The following is a 21,104-nucleotide window of genomic DNA, read 5'->3' as shown; positions in this document are numbered from 1 at the left end:
ATTCGTTAACTAAATGTTCAGAGGGCAAATACACTGCATTTCCTGGCTGGCAATTTGTAACCAATTCCATAAATTAATGACAAAAGAAAATAAATAACAAGCAGTATACTGTTGCATTTTATCCTCGTGTTTTCTCGTTTGTTTCATTTCACCCTTCAGCAGTACCAAATGCAAAGCACTTGTATATTTATAATTAAATATCATCATCTGGAATCATGATTAGGTTGAAATACCACTTACGATAAAAGCTCTTTTTCTCTATTTTATTCAGGAACTTATTAGTAAGCAAAAGGCCTGTTGTCATAGGGAACTCTATTGTATATAACATCGTAGCTATCTATTAAAATGTGTTGTATTTTAAGTGTATGTTATTAACGGTATCCGTTAAATATACAAACTTGAAGAAATGTTTACAATATGTTAGTATTCATATTTTCGTCAACAGAAAATTATAAGCATGCAATCTTGAACGAAAGCGATATCAGGGGCAGTGATAACCATTTTCTTCATACTTAAGCATAAGTCTTATGACCGATTTTGAATCCATAAAGTCTCCATGCGTGTGTTGACATGTAAGGCGATTGGATTAGTGTTTATTTATTATGAACTTCAAGGTAAATGTATCTATAAAAAGAATCACATGCATGCATTTTCGCCATGAGAAGCGAAATCGTAGGAAAATTGATATAAATATTAAATATTTAAATAAAACTGTTTTAAAGGTTTTTGCATTTCATATCAGTTATATTGAAATTATTCTAATTGAATAACATATTTAAACACTGTTTGACACGAACAATTTTCCATATTTAGGATTTGAATGATCAAAAGTGTTTTTCTCATCAGTTTAATTGTTAAACTGCCAGGCTTCGGACTATCGCTGTTGCAATGTTTGGACAGCACAGTATTCTTTTATCACTCAGTGATAAACGATTACAGAGTACCGTGTATAAGGGGCCGTATCATACTGTTTGATGGATGGATCACGGCACTTAGGGCGATATGATATGGATACCAATGACTTAATGTGTATTACAATACACAGGAATGTGAGTGACAACTTGAATAATTCATACCTAGTAAAGAAATATAAAAGAAACTAAAACGTAGTCTGTAAAGTTACAAAGTATTTGACTTAAAGTTTATTCAACAGAGTACTAATGTCTAAAGATGTCGATATATTATTTATCAATAATTGAAAACATTGTTCAGAACTATACATGGTCAGTTACAGCAGAACACCCAGTCAATCCAAATAGTAATTAAGTGTATGTACACACAACATGAAACGATATTAACTTTCTATTTGTTTAAATAAAAGTTATGTACAATAAGCGAAAGACAGCTGCCTGGTGTTCGTAAATACACTTTTTTTACCTTTTTTAACTTGGTAGATCAATGTCAAATTTCAGGGTTCAATTCTGTAATATCTAAAAGGAAATCAAATAATTCTGTTGACTTTGAAACAATTATCAAAAGTTATTTGTTTTCATTGACTTTGGAGAAAAAAGTCTTGAGTCTTTAAACGGAAGATATCATTTTTGATTATGATTACATATATTCTTATCAGCAGGTGCATCATAAAATCTTAAAGAAATGTAAGTTACGTGGCAATAGATTACAATATGTCTTTCTTTCTTTTCAAAACATTTGAATGAACCACTTTTACTGATTAAGCAAACGTTAGGGTTAAAGAATAGTAATAAAGTCATAGTTGGCCTTTATATAACTTTAAATAGGCATTCAAAATATTATCTTAATACAGAATGTCAGTATAAAATTCAAGTATGAAACGCATTCATTGTGTTAATGCCTTTACTTAAAAGTACTGCACGACTTCAACACTGCAGGCTTTGATTTGAAGTATATTTCATTTGATGCAAAGCTAATCGAAAACCTTTTAGCCAAGGATTAATTGAGCTAATAAATGGCGTAACGATCATGCCACAATCGTGTTTAAGTGTGCTAAACACTCTATCTAGAGTATAATACAAGTGGCCCGGTGACTTGTAACAATGAGCCTCATGGTGTTAGTATTGATTATGTATCCCTCGTATGTGGCAATTTTTTTCTTATTTCAAAATAAACTAATTATTGAACACCTTTGTCGACAATGGAGCTGAAAAGTAGTAAAGTGAAAGCGCTAATCAAACACCTTGATTTGCACTCTGAAATACATTAGAATGGTTTGCAAATGGTAATAGATGGACATTAGCATTACCAGCTAGAATTTTGCATTTTATTGGAATGTCACTAATATAATCTTAATATGGTTGTAGATTCCAGTAATTACATATCAAGAATTCATAAGAAATAAGCTTAAAGCAACAATTATGTATGTGGTAATGAAGTATAAACTCGTTTTTACAATGCCAAAAAGAAAATACAATCATGTGTAAGAGTAAGCTTCAGTTCTTAGAACCTGTAATGATAATAACAGTCTTCTATTTTCAGAAGGCCATTTCACCATTCTGATCAATATTTTACGAAATATCACAATTGAGGCGGAATGCAAACCGTTAAGTTAATGCTGGAATGGAGAAACCAATTTACCAAAGTAACAGCCATACTACCGCCTCAAAACATTTCATATATCACAAACCCTCTCTGATGTTTCGTCCGCCATAATGTAAAATATTGTGTCTGCTTTTTAATACAGTGCTATATTAAGCAAATGCTAAAAGCATTTTTGCTCTATTAGACGCACGAAACAGCGCATCATTTCCTAATTATGTCAGGATCGTCAATCTTACAAATAAAGTAATACGACGTCTGGAAACTTTACAGGAGAAGGATGGGAAGATCAGAAAGGTCACCACATTGTCTTGCTCTATATTAATTGTAACTCAAAACCCGTGTAGTTCATAATACCTGTGTGTTGTTACTCATAAATTCAGGTTTTAGCTAGATACTCTAGACGTCAATTTCAAATTACATCAGTTGTACCTTGCATATGGAATAAAGCATTTCGCTACTGCTATTGATACTTCAAGGTACTTTAAACAGAAAATAAATGCATATTTTAAGTTTATAATTATTTCGAATCAAATGCCCCTCGTTAATTTGGATTGAAGCCTCACTCGGGGCGATGGATTCTTTCCGTGGGAAGGCCATCCATCTGGCTTACGGATGTTCGGTGGTTCTACCCAGGTGTCCGCACGCGATGAAATATGGACGGAGGGGCAGCTGGAGTCTGCCTCCACCTCAAAAGCTTGAAGTCGCCATATGACCTATAATTTTGTCGGTGTGGCGTTACCCCAAACCATTACAGTCCTCCCCCTCCACCCCCCCCCCCCTCCCCCCCAAAAAAAAGTAAACAATGTTTTATTTCCAATATAAAATCTAAAATTCGTATTATTTAAATTTGCATGTGATAATGCATATTTTGTAAAATACTGAAATAACAACGCTCAAGAAAATGAAACGTTAGACAAAAACTTCAGTTTAGTTGACATTTTGCTGCCTACAAATTAAAATTTACCCGATTTTCAAATAATACATTACATATTAGACCATGTGTTCTTATCTTTGAGCACTGTACAAATGGTATGTTCAATCTCTTACTAAACACATGCCGAACGTGATTTTATTTCTTGTTGTATACCTGTCGGCAGCACGCGGAATAAATCGGACAGTTAGGAAGTTAATCATTTCTACGAACCATTAAAACAAAACATGCCCGAGCCAGCCCTTCTTGCCACATCAACACAGAGTCCAAGTCGAGTACGACGTTCATAGCGTGTTGTGAACCTAACTAAAATCTGTCAGATGATTGTTTGAAAAACAATGCAGTTAGTTAAAATGTAGCAAAACGGGTTTGATTGAGTCTGATCGATAGTAGAAATGAAATGTGCAACATCCTTCCGCTTGTCTCGTAGCACGATGTTGATATTACTTAATTGTGAAATAGCACAGAATGGACTCCATAATCCCAAATATCCAGAAATAGTAACAACCATGCGGTGAAGTGCTGGTGACATTTAACTGCCACCAAATTCGATAGTTTAAGAATGTTGTTGCAAAGATATATCAGATTATTATTGGCAAGACCAAACGTAAGAAATTACCTGATTACTAGCCATAATCAGTTGACAGGATAAATAATACTATCATTAAACAGCGCTGAATAATGCCTTTTATTTATTTATACAAGTATGAAATTGGTGCCGTCTTCCATCGTTAAATGCACTTAATGATTTTCTCTCTGGTTCATATACCGTAATGCAGAAGAAAAAAATGTGCATTCAGCCCTAAATGTAACTGGTAGGCAACAGACAAATTACTGTATCATGCATAATTTTTCTTTGATCGATACAGCGACGAAGACGTGAGAAAATACTGGCACTCTTTGCATAGCTTAATGAGCAAATATTGCTCTTAGCGCTACAAGTTTGCTTTATATCTCAGCTGATGTTTCTTTGTCATATCTTACATGGTAATTAGATACATTTTTGTGTATATAAAAATCATTTATCAATTTAATAGAATATAAAAAAATCATTAATTGAATTATGGATATGATAAATTTTAAAACTGATTTTAAGATGTCCAATATCCGAAAGATACAATCTATCAATATTTTTGTGATGTTTGCAGATGCATTTACTGATCTCAAAAAATAATGTGATGTACATAAATGAATGAATGAATGAATAGTAAAACGGCGAAGTATGTACTCTTGTATGCGGAAACTGAGACAAAGTGTTTGGCTAAACATATATTGTTATGTTGATGATGAAATTGATCCGATGTTTTTATTTGATATTTGATTTCGTGAATTGGCGCTCTTACAAAATCCACGATTTTGCATTTTAATTAATTTAATCAAAAAATATATGTGTATTATTTACATTCAAGTATATATAGATTTCAACACACCAAATTTTCTTCTGATATCTATGTCAGATATAACCATTTATTTTATTGTAGTGTAATGACCATAAACTGCTATACTTATGAGCTGAATGTCCTAATGTGTTTTTGATCAATTACCAGGTTTCGGACTATCGCTGTTGTAATGTTTGGACAACACTGTCTTCCTAGATTAAATATTGATATAGTATCAGGGACCGCCGCGAAATATTTGATTGATGGATACACACATCGCGGGTGGTATGATATGGACACCAGTGACTCAATATTGACAACAATACACAGGAATGTAAGTGACAGTTTGACAAATTCATCCCGTAAGATGTAAAGTACAAAGATGGATAAGAAAAATATGGAGAAAGCGTTACTTAAGGGGATATTTAACAAACATAACTCATAATATTGTAGCGATGCCTCGGTATCATATATATGCAGCTTGTTGTAGAGGAGATGCCGTCAGTATTTTATATAGCAACAACAGAGCGTAAAAATAACTAGTGTTTGATTGCAAAGACCAAATGTATACCAACTAGTCTCGTATTCTTCACAAACGATTTGCAAGTTAGATTACTGAGGTAGTGGGATTCGTGTTTGCAATTAACCTTACATCCAATAATAATTATAAAAAACCGAAAATTGACAGAAACAAAACATACCAATTATTTAGTTTTATGGATATGATAAAAGGCAATGTATTACTGCCTAAAGCTCATTTCATACAGTATATGCCAGACTATACTTTTCACATGCTACTTTTTCTTCACATGCAATAGAAAATGGAAGTAACACGACAGTGTTAAAAGCATTTACTCAGTAATTGAATTTAACGTATGATTTATAGCAGCTTCAGACATTTTAATTTTTTTCAACCTAAAGATGATCTTCGCTAACGTTTTATTCCTCGCAAGCATGTCATATACCAAACTCCTCTGAAGTTTTTGTCTTCCTTAATGTAATACATTGTGTCTGCTTTCTATTATATTGCTATATTAGTATTAGGCTAAAAGCATTACTTGTCCATTAGGGCACACAACAAACAGTGCCATTTCCTTATACTGTCAAGACTATCAATCTTACAAGCAAAATAAAAGACGTCTGGAAAAAACCTGCCACATCAGTGTGTTATACGGAAAGCAAGAGGGACTGGAAGGTCAAAGCTATCATCTATATTATTTTTTCCAACAGAAACTGTTATTCTTAATGTGCACACTTTACCGTATAGAGGTCTAGAACATTTATTAAGTTTAAAGTAGTGTTGTAGATTACATCTCTTAAAAATGTGTTTCATTTCCTGTTATTCTCGAACGTTTCACCTTTCTTTACACTGAGAGGCAAATTGTTTCAATATTTTGGATCACTGAAGAAATTCTAATAACCAGTGCGGCTCCGGATACAAAATAAGCCATGATTTTAATGAAAATACCACTTTTTCTTCTCTTATGAATCAGTCAATTGTAATTTCCAACTTTGCTTCTGTCGAATTACAATTAGTAAGTACAATAACTAAACAAAGATACGGGGCCTCCGTGGCCGAGTGGTTAAGGTCGCTGACTTCAAATCACTTGCCCCTCATCGATGTGGGTTCGAGCCTCACTCGGGGTGTTGAATTCTTCATGTGAGGAAGCCATCCAGTTGGCTTACGGAAGGTCGGTGGTTCTACCCAGGTGCCCGCTCGTGATGAAATAATGCACGGAGGGACACCTGGGGTCTTCCTCCACCATTAAAGCTGGAAAGTCGCCATATGACCTACCATGTGTCGGTGCGACGTTAAATACCCCCCCCCCCAAAAAAAAAAAAAAACAACAAAGATATGATATGTTGTACTCTCATGGAAGTCAAGTGAGTAAGCTATGCTAGTTACGTACCATCCTGTTTTACATAACTACAGTCTTGAAAGAATATCAATCAAACTACGCATACTTACGACAGCTTTAATTGTGTTCGTCAGAAACTTGCAAATGTTAAAGTAATTATTTTCTCTTTAAATCCATTTTGAAGGTAAACGATATGAATATTCGTTGCTATGTGATATATTCCCACTGCAAAACATTGATCTCGCAATTTGTCAATTTTATTGCGAAACGTGACATAGGCACTCTGGAAATAAGGGTTACAGACATTTTTTATGACTGATTTATCTAAGTACACCATCCTTGTTAAAGAATTAAAAAAAAATACACTTAAGACTCTTTCTGTTAATTTGCCTAGCATAAATGTACGTGCTTTGATTTCTCAAAGTATTCTTTATGGATAAACAAAGGTCTATAGTTATTTGATGAATAGCTAATATTTGCTCAGCCAAATATAGATAAAATCTGGTGAATTGATATGATACAGGTGGATCAAACTATGACTCTTCTGACACTTGTTGTCCTAATGTTATACTTGGGAAAACCATAATTACATTACCGAAACAAATAGAAATTATGATGCAATATTTATAAAACACACAGTTTAGACAAAGTAGAGGTGAATGTAAGCTAGCTATATGTATCCATGGGATTCGAAAACTTCTTTTTAAACAAAACTCCTACCGTGATACCGACCTATCGAGACGGGCCGGAATGATAAAACGCCTTAACACTAATAATTAAGTTCTTGTTATACCTAATTTCTAGAGACAGCATCACAACTGGATCTATACTTTTTAAAGAATAGGAAGGCATAAGCTGTTTTGACGTTGGGGTTACCTACAAAGCAATATTAAAGCAATATTAAAACACATAACTGATTCTATGACGTGTCTTCTTTTTAGGTTTAAATATATTTTGTCAAAATGAACGTAACATATTTTATTCTCTTTTTTAAATCTCCCAGGTTTATCTCAAAAGCCAGAAAGCAAGAGAAAAATGAAATTCCGGAAACTCATTCAATGTGTTCATAATATGTCATATGGAGGAGGTGGATTTATAGACATAGTTAGTAGTACTTCATGTAACACCTTTTGACATTTAGATCGTTAGATCATCCTACCAAACCAAAGCATGATCTATTTTTTAGCTTCATCACATTCTGTGAAAATGAAATTAAGAAACTAAATTTACGATTTCGAGATTAAAAGAGACAGAAAATTATCTTACTCGAGGTCAAACTGCAGAACGCGTGTTTTTGCTGAACTGTCTATTTAAAAATCGTAATTTGGCCGATTTCAAAGAAAATTCAAAAAATGTCCACGGGGTAAAACTTTGTGTTATATATGAATCTCGTTTAAACTATAATTCAGATTTTTTATACATTGATGTAAATCGTTTATTATTAAATTATTATGTCTTCTTTGAATATACAAATACTAAACTTGCTAATGGAAAATGTATCGCTTTAAGATAGCAGACACAATCAAATCTCTACAAGAAAATCCCCGCCCATAATATGCAAAATAACCTTGATTGTTGAATCATAAAGTTTGGCTCCATCCCCAAAAAAAGTTTGATGACCTCTAAATGTTTCTTGTTTAAAGTGTTTTTAATGTTGATTTAGTTATTTGTCATGTAAGTCTGAACGTTAGAAACGTCTTTAAGAGAAAACGAAGTGGATGAGTAATATTTCTAAATTAGAAGGTTATAAAGAAAGCTTGTATCTAATTCCATTTCATTTCTAAGGTTGCTACTTGAATTCGATTTGACAAGCTGCAACAATGGCATAACTCTTCAATTTCCATCAATAAGAATGATGATTTTTAGATCTGTTATCAGTAATAATCGGAAAACCGTATACAATACCATAAATGAGTTGATGTACGTTTAGACTGTTTACAGCCGACGGAGATTACGCCATATGCCGAATGTTATTGTGTATATTACTTAAACTTCATATTGAGAGCTTGATACCTAAACAGTTACAGTAAAACACCGTCCCAAGACAGTATTAAATGTCGCTTAGTAGTTTAAAATGTTGTCTTGCATTCTGCTTTTATTGTGATTAGTCTGAGACAGGTAGCAAGGGAGAAATAAAATGTGCTACATTGAAGTCAGCTTGATACATTTAAAAGCAGAAACGATCTCATTCCGAGATACTTTTCTGGGTCATCATTTAAAATCTGTATTCGAACAAAACAAAATGTATCATAATATTCGTACTGACTGAAATCGAAGTTTCAGTAAAATTTAATTTGTATACGCAAAGAAAATGAGCTGTGACTGATTTGGTTTGATACTTACTTGTCCTTTGGTCTGCTTCGTCCTTTTCTGTTCTTCTGCATGTTTAAATGACTCTTTAGGCCTTGTGCTCAGAAGCGAAATTCTGTTGCAAAATGTATAAAATCTAGACATTCTAGACACATACTGTAGTTATCCATGTGACCGTTTTGATATTCGCATTCCTCTTTTATTCCCATTTATCTTACAGAACATTTTTTAAAACGATTAGATTTTCCAGACGTCGTATGAGGTTGTTTATAAGGACAAGTTTCTGTTGATTAGGAAGTGACGCTACCTGTTGCTTGTATTGAACGAATCATGCTTTTGATGTCACTGTACTATAGCAATGTAATAGGACATTATATTATGACAGAATAGAATGTCAGAGAAGTCTGATATATGGTGTGCTTGCAAGAACAGAAAGTTAAGATTGTAAAATAGAGAAGTGGAAACTCCATAGGCCGCTCGACACAGCAAAAACGAAAAAATGTTGCAGACTCGGTTCATGGACGGTAGTAGAAATGATGTAAATTCAGAGCTTGAAACACATTATGAAAAGTTTCCAGCACTATAAACAATAAAAAGTAATGGCATAATTTCAGTTGCTTTAGAAAACATATTCATGTAGTCCAGTAAATACTTGCAAACTAATCAAGTTGTAAGCAGTGCGTTACTTTTCATATTTGCTATGATAGTAGTTTTTGACAATATCAGTATTTCAAGAAACTATTTATGTACTTATTGTAGCTACTTTCAATAAAATAGAGAAGTATGACCTTGTTAAATTTGATATTGACTAACCAGCTTGTAATGGCGAATTACGCCTCAATGAATATATTAACAGACAGGCTGGCACCCGGTTAGAACCATTCAGATTTAGCAATTGTATAGCTCTCTCAGCCGCATTATATAACCAAAACAGATCACAGAACTAATAACAGTACAAGGCAATCTACTTTACTTACAAGACACACAGGCAGCGGAATATAACGAAAAGTAAATGAAATTTATAATGAGAGTTAATGAAACATGCAACATCCCCATGTCCGTAGTACCGTCTTAAGAGGACTAAATTATACGTAATTTTTTCGGCCGAATATTCATAGAATATAGTATGTTGACATAACTTAAAGTTCGTACACAGCTGCAGTTATATCAAAGAACTATTATATGATAATTTTATGCGCGCAAAATTTCTGTAGAAATAGATTCCATCTTCTAAGACAGGGACTTCGTTTGCATATTGATCAGACTTTAAAATATAATGTCTTTTTGTAGCTCAATGGTTGACGTTCGGCTGTGACTTTGTAATTTGCCAAGGTGGGGTAAAAGTGCGGTCTACGCGCACTATTTACCAGTTTAAACTTTAATTTGGTGTTTTCACCACTGATCGTTCCAAGGCTGTGCTCAACTATATTTCTATATAGTTTGTGATCGTATACTTGGTTTGAACGTTTAAATTTTCTATGTATTTTTGTGTATAATTTACTGTGCACTCATCTACGCGCACACTACCTTAGTGTTTCAGTTTGAGAGGGGATATAATTTATGCACTTCTATCACGCAGATATTGAACCATGCTATGTACAGCAGAGTGCAAATAAACTTGTTTGTCATACAATGACATATTTCAGCTGCAGCGATGATAAACGTATCCTATAATTAGCTTATTTTAAAATAAGAAATTACACCTCCTATCTGTACAAACAGGGATAATCATTATCGTCACCGTCAGATTACATTGTTTCATAGCCATAGTCCCTTGTACTTTATAGGGTAATTAGCATATTTATAGTCTCCATAAACTTTAGAGGAATTTTGACATGATCATTACGCCGATAATTAGCTCAATGACATCTTGTTTAAAAGCATTTCGATGGTCATTACATCAAAGTAAATATATTTAAGAAACGGGAAAAGAACGTAAGCTTGTGAATACCTGATGTACATTGTACCAGTCGTTTAAAATCTGTGGTAAAAGATAAAAGCTAACCCAAAGCAAGAACGCGTCAAACTTACAATTCCCTTAAGAATTTGAATGCCACCAGTCAGATATAGACCGAACAAGATAAACATATAGAATCCACTAGTCAGATATCTAAATACGTAACAGCACTCTGAAGGCACTTTGATTTTTTAAACGCTTAAGACAATTGGATATGTGCTGTATAATTTTCAATCCATTACTCGTTGTACGTTTCAGCTCTTAACATTTGAAATTGTTTTAACATCAGTTCCTAAAATTTGAAATTATTCTAACATTTGCAAGGAAGTTAGTAGAAGGATGTTAATAACTGTAATTGAGACGACAGATACAATTTCTACAATTTACTGCTTAATAGTCCATTTGCCTTTTATAGATTTTATACTGCACCTGATTGCAAGCATTTATTCAATCATGAAATAAAGTGTTTTTTGTTGTTTTTTTTTCATTATTTTTTAACCTTTTATAATTAGACCTAATTGACGCAGACAGATGGCATAAAGCTTAGGTGACATGAATACCTTTTAAAGGTGACTTTGTCTGTGACTTACATGATCATTATCAAGGCGAGAATATATTAGCTTGGACAAAAGTTAAGGTTGATACAAATAAATTATATAAAATAAGTGTTTACATATTGACTTGATTTTAATAATTTGATATTTTTATGCATAATAATTGTAAAATCTTACAGATCCTTAGGAACCATGGAATATAAGCAAGCATAACATTAGACTCTATTACGGAGAATGGATTCCGTGATTTTAAAGTACCAGAAAATATTAGAGCACCGAGTGCAAGTGCATGGAGACATTTGTTTCTGACCTCAACAACAGACGCTACAATAGTATCAATACTTGATGAAGAATTATATCGATTATGCAGTCCTCAAGTCAAGTAATTATTTCATCATATCTTGTAAATTTGTCAATTATAATTTCGTTGCGAGGGTTTCCTTGTCAGATGCAATTCACTCAATTTGTCATTCCTGTTGAGTCACTGGTATCGATATAGGGCCTGGGACCTATCCATCAAACATATTGATGGGCCCCTGATACACAATTTCTCCTATTCGTATCAATGTTTTATCTTATCACTGTGTGCTTTGCCCAAACATTACAACGGAATGCTGGCAATTTGTGAATTAGTTGGAAACGCGAGACATATCCTGAACATGTCAGTTTGTTCATGTTGAATTAGGATATCGACGTTATTTTCAGTTTGTATTAAATGCGGCCTTTATTAGACTTACACTATAATCAAAATATTCATCCAACATACAGAAAGAGTTTAGAAGACTTTTAATCAATTCATTTTCACGAAATATACAGTCGTTGTATTGCCTTTTCTCAATTCATATGTGATATCCCCTTTAATACGACCGTTGACCCTATCCAAAGTTTAATAGCGTGTGTGAATATAATTGAATATTAATTTAACTGTCTGCAGCTTTAGTAGAAACATTTTCGCATTATCATGAACAAAGGTTTGTCTTCTCCGACATTCGAATCCATGCATATGTACCTACAAACAGTATGTCCTAGGCTTTCTTCACTATTACAATATAAATATACAGAATAAATGCAAGCAATGTAGCATCATTAAAATATTAATCCATGAATGCATATTAAGTCAATATTATACATTTTTTGAATAACTTGAGCGTCATTTGTCACAACAGAACCTAGGGTCTATAGTTTTGACTATTGAACTCCAAGCCATTCATACATGGAATCAGAAATAATTTTTTTCGTATTTTTGTTGTACAGACTCTAGACAAACAAAATTCAGTGTTGATCTATAGACTGCTCCTATAATAAATAATAATAATATAGCATGCCAGGTCACATTAAACTGACTGCATGCGCATGCCGAATATATCACAACCAAAACAGTACGTTTATTAACTTAAATCAAGAGTTAAAATTCCGTCAGTTATACAGAAAATGATTAAATAACATTCCTTTTATCACCGATTGCATGTTTAAAACTCTCATTAACATGTTTTAGTAATATTTCTTACATAATACAGGTCTTAAACATTATTTTGAAGAAATCATTGATGTCTTCAAGATCGTATTGATGCATGGGTGTGGTTTGTGGATATTTTGTTTGCATAAGTGTTAGTTCAAAATAAATTTCACTGAGTGAACTGCAGATGCAATATTGTATTCTATAATGTAAAATCTGGTTTTAATGAGATCGAGTTTACTACTTTTATTTCACGTATACAATCTGTGCCAAGTTAGCGTCACGCGCAACTATGGTGGCATATTTCTGCATACGATAATCATAAAGTTTTCATGAAAAGTTTATGAACTTTCGCGAAAAAACAATACTTTTCGCGAAAATTTGAACAAACTTTCGTGAAAGTAGGAGAAAGTTTTCATGAAAGTTTTATCTGGTAAACGAGACAATATGTCAAAGTAGTGCCCTGAACTGCATAAAGATAACCCAATAGTCCCCTCTACGGAATGAAGTGTGATATATTCACCTCAGTCCCCGACCACCACCCCTAAGAGTGTCTTGAACTTATAGATATTTAATTATAACATTCAGATGGGTTTCAAAATCAAGCTATTTTTTAACTCCCTTTATTATTTCTGTTCATTCCGTATTTGTTATCGTATGCAGTAGTTGGCACTATCGTGAATTTTTTCAATTTAGAACAAGAGATTCTTTTCGTGAAAAGTTTGTAAATTTTCCTGAAAACTCTATACATTTTCGTGAAACTTATCTGGTTATCGTATGTAGAAATATACCACCATACTACGCAACATCATGCTGCCATAGTGTCCATGCAAGAAAAAGTTTTATAATTCTATAAGGTTAATTGATTTCTATTACGTTAATATGAAAATGCGTACAATTACATGTTTGTTCAGTAATTATGTTTATCCTTTCGTTGACTGAGGTATATCTTTGAAAAGAACTAACAATTCTTTAAAATTTATGTTTATTCTGTATTAAAATGTAGTGCCGCAAAGATAAAGTATTTCACCAAGAAAATGCCAGATATAATTATTTCACTTTATTAATTAGATAATTTACTAAAAAAATACATGAAATTAAATTGATTTATTAGATATATCCTGTGCTTTATGAGGTGAAGACCCGTAAGACAACATACCCTTTCAACATCAACATAGGAAAACATAGCACAATAGAGATTTTCTTGAAAGCAGTTTTTCAACCGCCTCATGGTTCTAGATGATGTGTTTATTATGCAGGTGCTTTGCATTTGCATTACCTAAAAACAAAGACAAATATCAAACAGAGAATGCCACGCACCAAAAACGCAGCCTCCTCAAAACGAAACCCACAGCACACAGACGCGCACACACACACACACACACACACACACACACACACACACACAAACACACTGATTTATAAGAACGAAATTGCTAAGCCCTTCATGTTCTTATGTAATTAAGTTATGAAATTGAATTAAAAATGCCAGTCAGGATATGCAGCGTATTCCCTTATCCGACAATTAGTTAATGAATCAGTTTGGAACAAGCTCAGTAAACGTCTTTGTTCCTTGGAATAAATATGGCATCAATCACACACTAATCGCCGATGTTCTTTCCGGACAATTATGTAAGACATGGCTTTAAAGAACTATTAATTCAGAAAAAGTTGGCACTAAGAGCATTATTTGTCCATTAAGCCATGCAAAGAATACCAGCATTTCCTCCTGTCGTCGATGACGTATCGATCAAAGGATCTTGATGCAACAGTAATTTATCTGTTGCATACCAATTAAACATAAGACAAGATCTAGTCGGAATGTTGAATTATTTCAATTACCTCTTATTTAAGTAATGTGGTTATAATTAGACATATAAAACAGAGAGATTTAATAACATCCCCAGTTAATGATGAAAAACGGCACCCGTTGTATGAAAAGAACTTGCTGTTTCATGTGCCTTATAAATGAAAGGCATAAGAGGTCAATGATAGTGATAGAACAGTTGCGCTAATAACTTGTATTCTTACCTTTCTTGCCAAGGATAATTTTAAAACGTGCGTGTTTCAGAACGTAAGAAAAATGTATATATCAATAATTTTCTTTCTTGTTTGCCCAAAAGGTCTTACGATTAAACCGAATGATAATAATGCAAAAGGTTGTAGGATTTAAAAGATTGTGCAGTTCATCTTAAATACACTTAGATACTCATCCTTCACTCAAATTTGATACTATTACCAAGGTATGTGTCATAGACACATGTCAAGACACTTACTTTAATATCTTCAGTTGTCCTCTAGTTAACTTACATGTCCTGTAAAGTCTTGGTCATCCAAAAACATTGTTATAGCATAAGAAGGCATTTCAGTCTTATAAGGCAACTATAAAATAACAAAATGGAAGACAAGATAAACGTATTCTGCTGATATATCAGAGATAACAGGATTGGAGTAAATAAATATGTGTGATAATTTGTTGAAAATCGATTTGGAAGAACAAAAGTATAACGAAACTGTAAATGTTAGATTGTATATTCGGAATATACATTACAAGTTAATCAAGAATCACAAATTACGTGGAGCATAATGAGTCGCTGCAGACAATACAATTCGTCGGTAATTCATGCATTAAACTTTAAATGCTATATAAAAAGAGTAATGATGAAGCATAAAATATATTCATTATTCAGATTAGGAATGCAGTTTTGCATTCTTTAAGTGCCGTGAGGCTGCTGTAAAAAGTCTCCCCGTACTTGGATTCTTTAAGTGCCGTGAGGCTGCTGTAAAAAGTCTCCCCGTACTTGGATTCAGTGTTGGTATACTTTTTGGTCCTTTGGAATCATGGATTCCATTCAACATAATGTGTAAGAGTTCCGTTGAAGCCGGTGCTAGGGAACGTGAGAGGTGTTGCACATTTCATTACCTCTCATGAACAGACTCAATCAAACCGAGTCTGCTATTTTTCTTCTTGGTAGGATACTTTGCTTCCAAAGGATCTTTTTACATATTTTATTGATTTCAGACATATTTTTCGCTGCATTTTATTCAATATACAAATATAGAAATACACAACTGCAAACTCATCAAAATATAGTAGTTAAGTTTTAACAGGAAACATTATGTAAAATTACACTAGTTGCGTTGCTATTAGATTAAATGGTTAGAAAAATCTAGCGTATTTTGTTTCTTTTTATGTAAGTCAATACGTATTTACACATATACTATACGAGTGTAGCGATAAACTAAATGCATTTATAATACGGTTATAACGAATTATCGATAAAAGTCAGAAACCAAAGATGTCTTAAATTTTCTAAAGCTGTAAGTCAAAAGAAGATGTAAAATAATTGTTCTATACGTATATCTAGAAATATTTCCCAGAATGCTGGCTCATATTATACTTACAAAATGGGCGTACATATCTTTTACAATATGTTTTATACCTTATCGTTATTCTGAGAGATGTTGTTAATACCACATGTTTTTTTAATGTTCTTCTTACTTGATATGCATGACGAGGGATGAATAAAACATAAAATAGTAGAATAAAATGTAACTTGATATAATTATCGTCATGTTTTGTAGTATTAATGAATCTCTACCAATGAAATGCCGTGTTCAATAATATATACCTGAGAGGGAATCAGGTTGAAACATGTTTGATTAGTTTCAAAAATGTATTTTGTTTGTCGGAACATACCTGGCAAGAATCAGACTCTAATAGTTAAAGCTCTTTCCCGACAATCATGTAAGACACGACCTTACATATCTATCAACTCACATATAACGTTGGCGCTAAGAGCATTATTTGTCCATTAGACAGTGTAACGACTGCCAACATTTCCTCTTGCAGTCTCTGCTATATCGATCAGAGGATCCATCTGTAAATAATATTAATTTGTCTGTTGCATCCCAATAACAGCGAAGACAACACCCTCCAAAATGTCGCAATTTATCTCTGCCTCTTTGTTCTGTAATGCATTAATAATTACATGCATAAGACCAGATGAGGTTAGTAGTAACTTAAATCAATGATGACATTCGGAGCGCGTTTTACAAGGGGGTTGACCATTTCCTTACTTTATAAAAGGCATTACACAGCGCTTCCAGTTCAATGGATATTTTTCTGCCATGTGCTTAAGGTTTTTCTTCTTTTCGTGTCAAATATCTGTATAAAAGGTATTTACCAAAATGCTTTAGACCAGTGTAATCATAATGGTGTAAAAAATTGGGCATACCATGTGAAATGCCTTCTTAACGAGCATGGTTTCTCTGATGTTTGGAATCTACCAAGTCAGTTTGAAGCCAAAACATTTGTACCCATTTTTAAACAAAGAATTATAGATTGTTTTAAGCAAAAATGGTGTGCCGACATTGCTGCAAATAATGTTTTAAATACTTTATATTCACATGTTAAAACAAATTTTGGTATTGAAAATTATTTGCATATATTATTATGTAAAATATCACGAAGTTGTTTAACGAAACTCCGTATATCTGCACATAAGTTACGTATAGAGTCTGCCAGGTACGGCAGAGACAGGTTAGAAAGACACGAACGAATTTGTCAGTTATGTGATCTTAATGAGATTGAAGATGAATTTCATTTTGTTCTTAAATGCAGGGTTTATAAAGAATTACGTGCAAAGTTCAATAAACGTTATTTCTATACTCATACAAGTATGTATAAATTCTTAGAATTGCTACAATCAAGTAATAAATCTATTCTAGTTAATTTGTGTAAATATATAACATTAGCTAATAACAAGAGAAATGAATTATTGCAAGGAATTTAAACACGTGTCTTGGAAATGCTTGTAAGTTTAATTATAATATAACATATACTGCCATTCAGTTTATATTACACTACCTATACTTCTTGAATTTGTAAATGCAGATTATTTATAAGCATTAATTTTTGTATACTAGTATAACAAGATTGATATTGTTTCTATTGTGATATCGTCGTAATATTCTTGTGATATACTGATGGTTAAAATCAAATCTGTTCATTCTCTACATATACCGAAAAGTCATTTTGCCTATCACGTGTATTGTATTGTATGTATAATTTCATGTTGTATTAACAAGATACATGTATTGTATACGTTAATAAAATATCTGTTCTGTTCTATAAAATGAAACGAAGTTCCAACAGCCCGAAGAATAGACGCGTACCACGAAGTTAAACTGTCCCTTAAACGAAACCCTACAGCAGCGTATGTAGTCATATGTAAGCCATTGACATTTACACAAAATACATAAAAAAAACAAAATTAACAACAACAAAAACAATGGTAAACAAAACAAGAACATTACTGGTAAGTTATTTTAGTTTAATTTATTTTTATGATTTAAGCTTCTTAGAAAGAGCATACCTTCTGGAAAGAGACAGCATACACCACTCTTTTCCAGATCTAATTTCGTAATGCTATACCCACCTATACCGGAGTACGATGAATGGTAATGAAATCAACATGCTACCGGTGTGTTCCCTATCATGTATTTATTACCTACCTGGCACTGTCAAGGATAGTTGTTCATACTATTACATTTTCAAGATCATACTTTTTTCAATATTGTGTAAATTATTATCAGTAATATCGGAATTCCGTGTGTATAAGAACTGAATTATCATCAAAAGTAATCATTTCATTTACGTTTGTATGGAACTTCTGTAGCTAACGATTGGGCCCTTGCGTTTGTAGGGAAAGGTGGTTTTAAGCCCGTTTTATTCCCACGTCAATGTAAGGTGTTGCCGACAGGTTTACTGCAAATTTAACTCAGGTGTAAAATATAATTACGTTCGGTTCCTGTTTGATGGTAGACTTAATGTACAGTTTGTACAGTGCTGAAAGATGAAGATCGTTTTCTGTGAGGTATTGTTGCACGTTATTATTCAGTCTCTTTATACTTTGGCTTTAAAGACTAGAAAGTGTAAACAAAACATGAACTAAGGTAAACACTAGCATTAAAGTACTTTATATTTTATATACAAACGTAATATCTGAATCATTTGCAAATGTTAAAGGATTTTTTAAGGCAGTGTAATTTTATAAATAATTATAAAACTTTTTCTTGCATGGACACTATGACAGCATGATGTTGCGTAGTTTGATGGCATATTTCTACATACGATAACCAGATAAGTTTCACGTAAATGTATAGAGTTTTCACGAAAATTTACAAACTTTTCACGAAAAGAATCTCTTGTTCTAAGTTGAAAAAATTCACGATAGTGCCAACTACTGCATACGATAACAAATACGGAATGAACAGAAATAATAAAGGGAGTTAAAAAATAGCTTGTTTTTGAAACCCATCTGAATGTTATAATTAAATATCTAATAAAGCAAAATCCTAACAGTTATAAATACCAAATGTTAACAACAGAGGGTCACATGATTATCAGTACTTTAATGCCATTTATCCTGTTGGAAAGGAGAAAATGAATAGTCTGTGTCCGACGCTGAGCACATATTAATGAGCTGTACGAACTGTTGTTCAAAATACAAATGTTTTAAACAAAGGTAATAACTATATAAATACATAAATGTTTGTTTGTTTGTTGTTTGTTTGTTTCCGCCTTTTCAACATTATTTAAGTTTCATGTATGAGTAGTATAATTATAATGAGCTACGTTTTGTTTAATAATATATATATATAAAACAGAATTTCGTCAGACTACAATAACACATAAATTTCCTGCTACAATTATATATATATATGAATGAATTTTTGGAATATTATAACGCTCGATAAAATTTGTCATCATATATCATTCACAGTAAAACGGTAAATCTATCTCAAACGAATATTACTGTAAGGAAAAAATGACCACATACTGTATAAACACATTTGTACATTTCATGAAACGTTCAGGATTGTCAAAACAGCCGAGTTCTCTCTTATATCCAGACAACCAATCCGTAGCGACTATATTTGTTTTTCTTTTCTTTTTTTTTGAAGTGCTATTGTTCTCTCTATGCGTAATAAATTTCTGGTGTAACTCATCTGTTTAAGTATTCTGTCTGCATGCTAAATCAAATCTGTTAACTGAACATTGGAATAAAAAAAAACATCGAATGGACTAAATGATCCTAAAGGAGCAAAAGTAATAACAACACTGAGTCTTAATATTGGGGGACTTCTTACGGCCAACAAAATGGAGTTTTGCATCTGCGATTGGTTGAAGTGTGATAAGGTCGCCTGATATGTCTGATAACAGCATTACTTCGGTAATAATGCATTAGTTTGAATAGAGTTTGTAGATCTGTTTAAGAAAATATAAATCTGTCCCAATATTTCATCAGTTAATAAAATACGAGCAGGAGTTGGAATGCATAATAATTAAATCGCGAGTGCGTAAAACAAGTGCTTTAATTTCGCATCTGAACGACTGTCCATATTTTTTAACTGAAAAAACTATTCGAACATGTTTATTATTTCGATTCTAACAACGGAAATAATTCGCATTATATAGTACTATATGTTCAGCGTAATACGTCATTCGGGTCCTATGCTGTTACAATTTCACACGTAATTTGAGAAGTATCTATAAACTAGTAATCTAACAGTCGCACACTATTTATGAATTTTGTTATTTGTCCCAGTGTTGCGAGCTTAACTTTTGTATTACGTCACGTCATTATGACGTCAAACTTTATGTAATACTTTTATGACGTCACTGCTGAATCATAACTGAGTTAAGGTACGTCAGTTATATTTTTTATATAATTATGTTTTTGAAATGTTGTTTACAACCGTTTGGCCCTGAAATAATTTGTATGTAATGGAACATATGTTACAATCGTATGGGGTTAAATGTATCAGTCAATCATATTGTATCGAAGTTTCATATATAGGCTTTATATAGCAATTAATGCGAGTCGTGTTAGCATTTTTGACATTTATGTAATCCTGGAAATGAGCAAAGAAATATTACACTCATAAACTTATTCGTTTGCCGCTAATCCACCACGAGGAGCTCTAGTTTTTGATGTATAATGTAGTCATCTACAACAAGACATAAAACAGTTTTCGAAGTGAATGTAAAATGTGTACTAAAAACATTATTTGTCCATTAAAACTTGCAGAAAATGCCAGCATTTCCTTTGAATATTGAAAATCCATCCGCTAAA

The sequence above is a fragment of the Mercenaria mercenaria genome, chromosome 2, assembly GCF_021730395.1.
Source record: "Mercenaria mercenaria strain notata chromosome 2, MADL_Memer_1, whole genome shotgun sequence".
In the NCBI taxonomy this organism is placed as follows: Eukaryota; Metazoa; Mollusca; class Bivalvia; order Venerida; family Veneridae; genus Mercenaria; species Mercenaria mercenaria.
Note: the sequence above shows the minus strand (reverse complement) of the source record.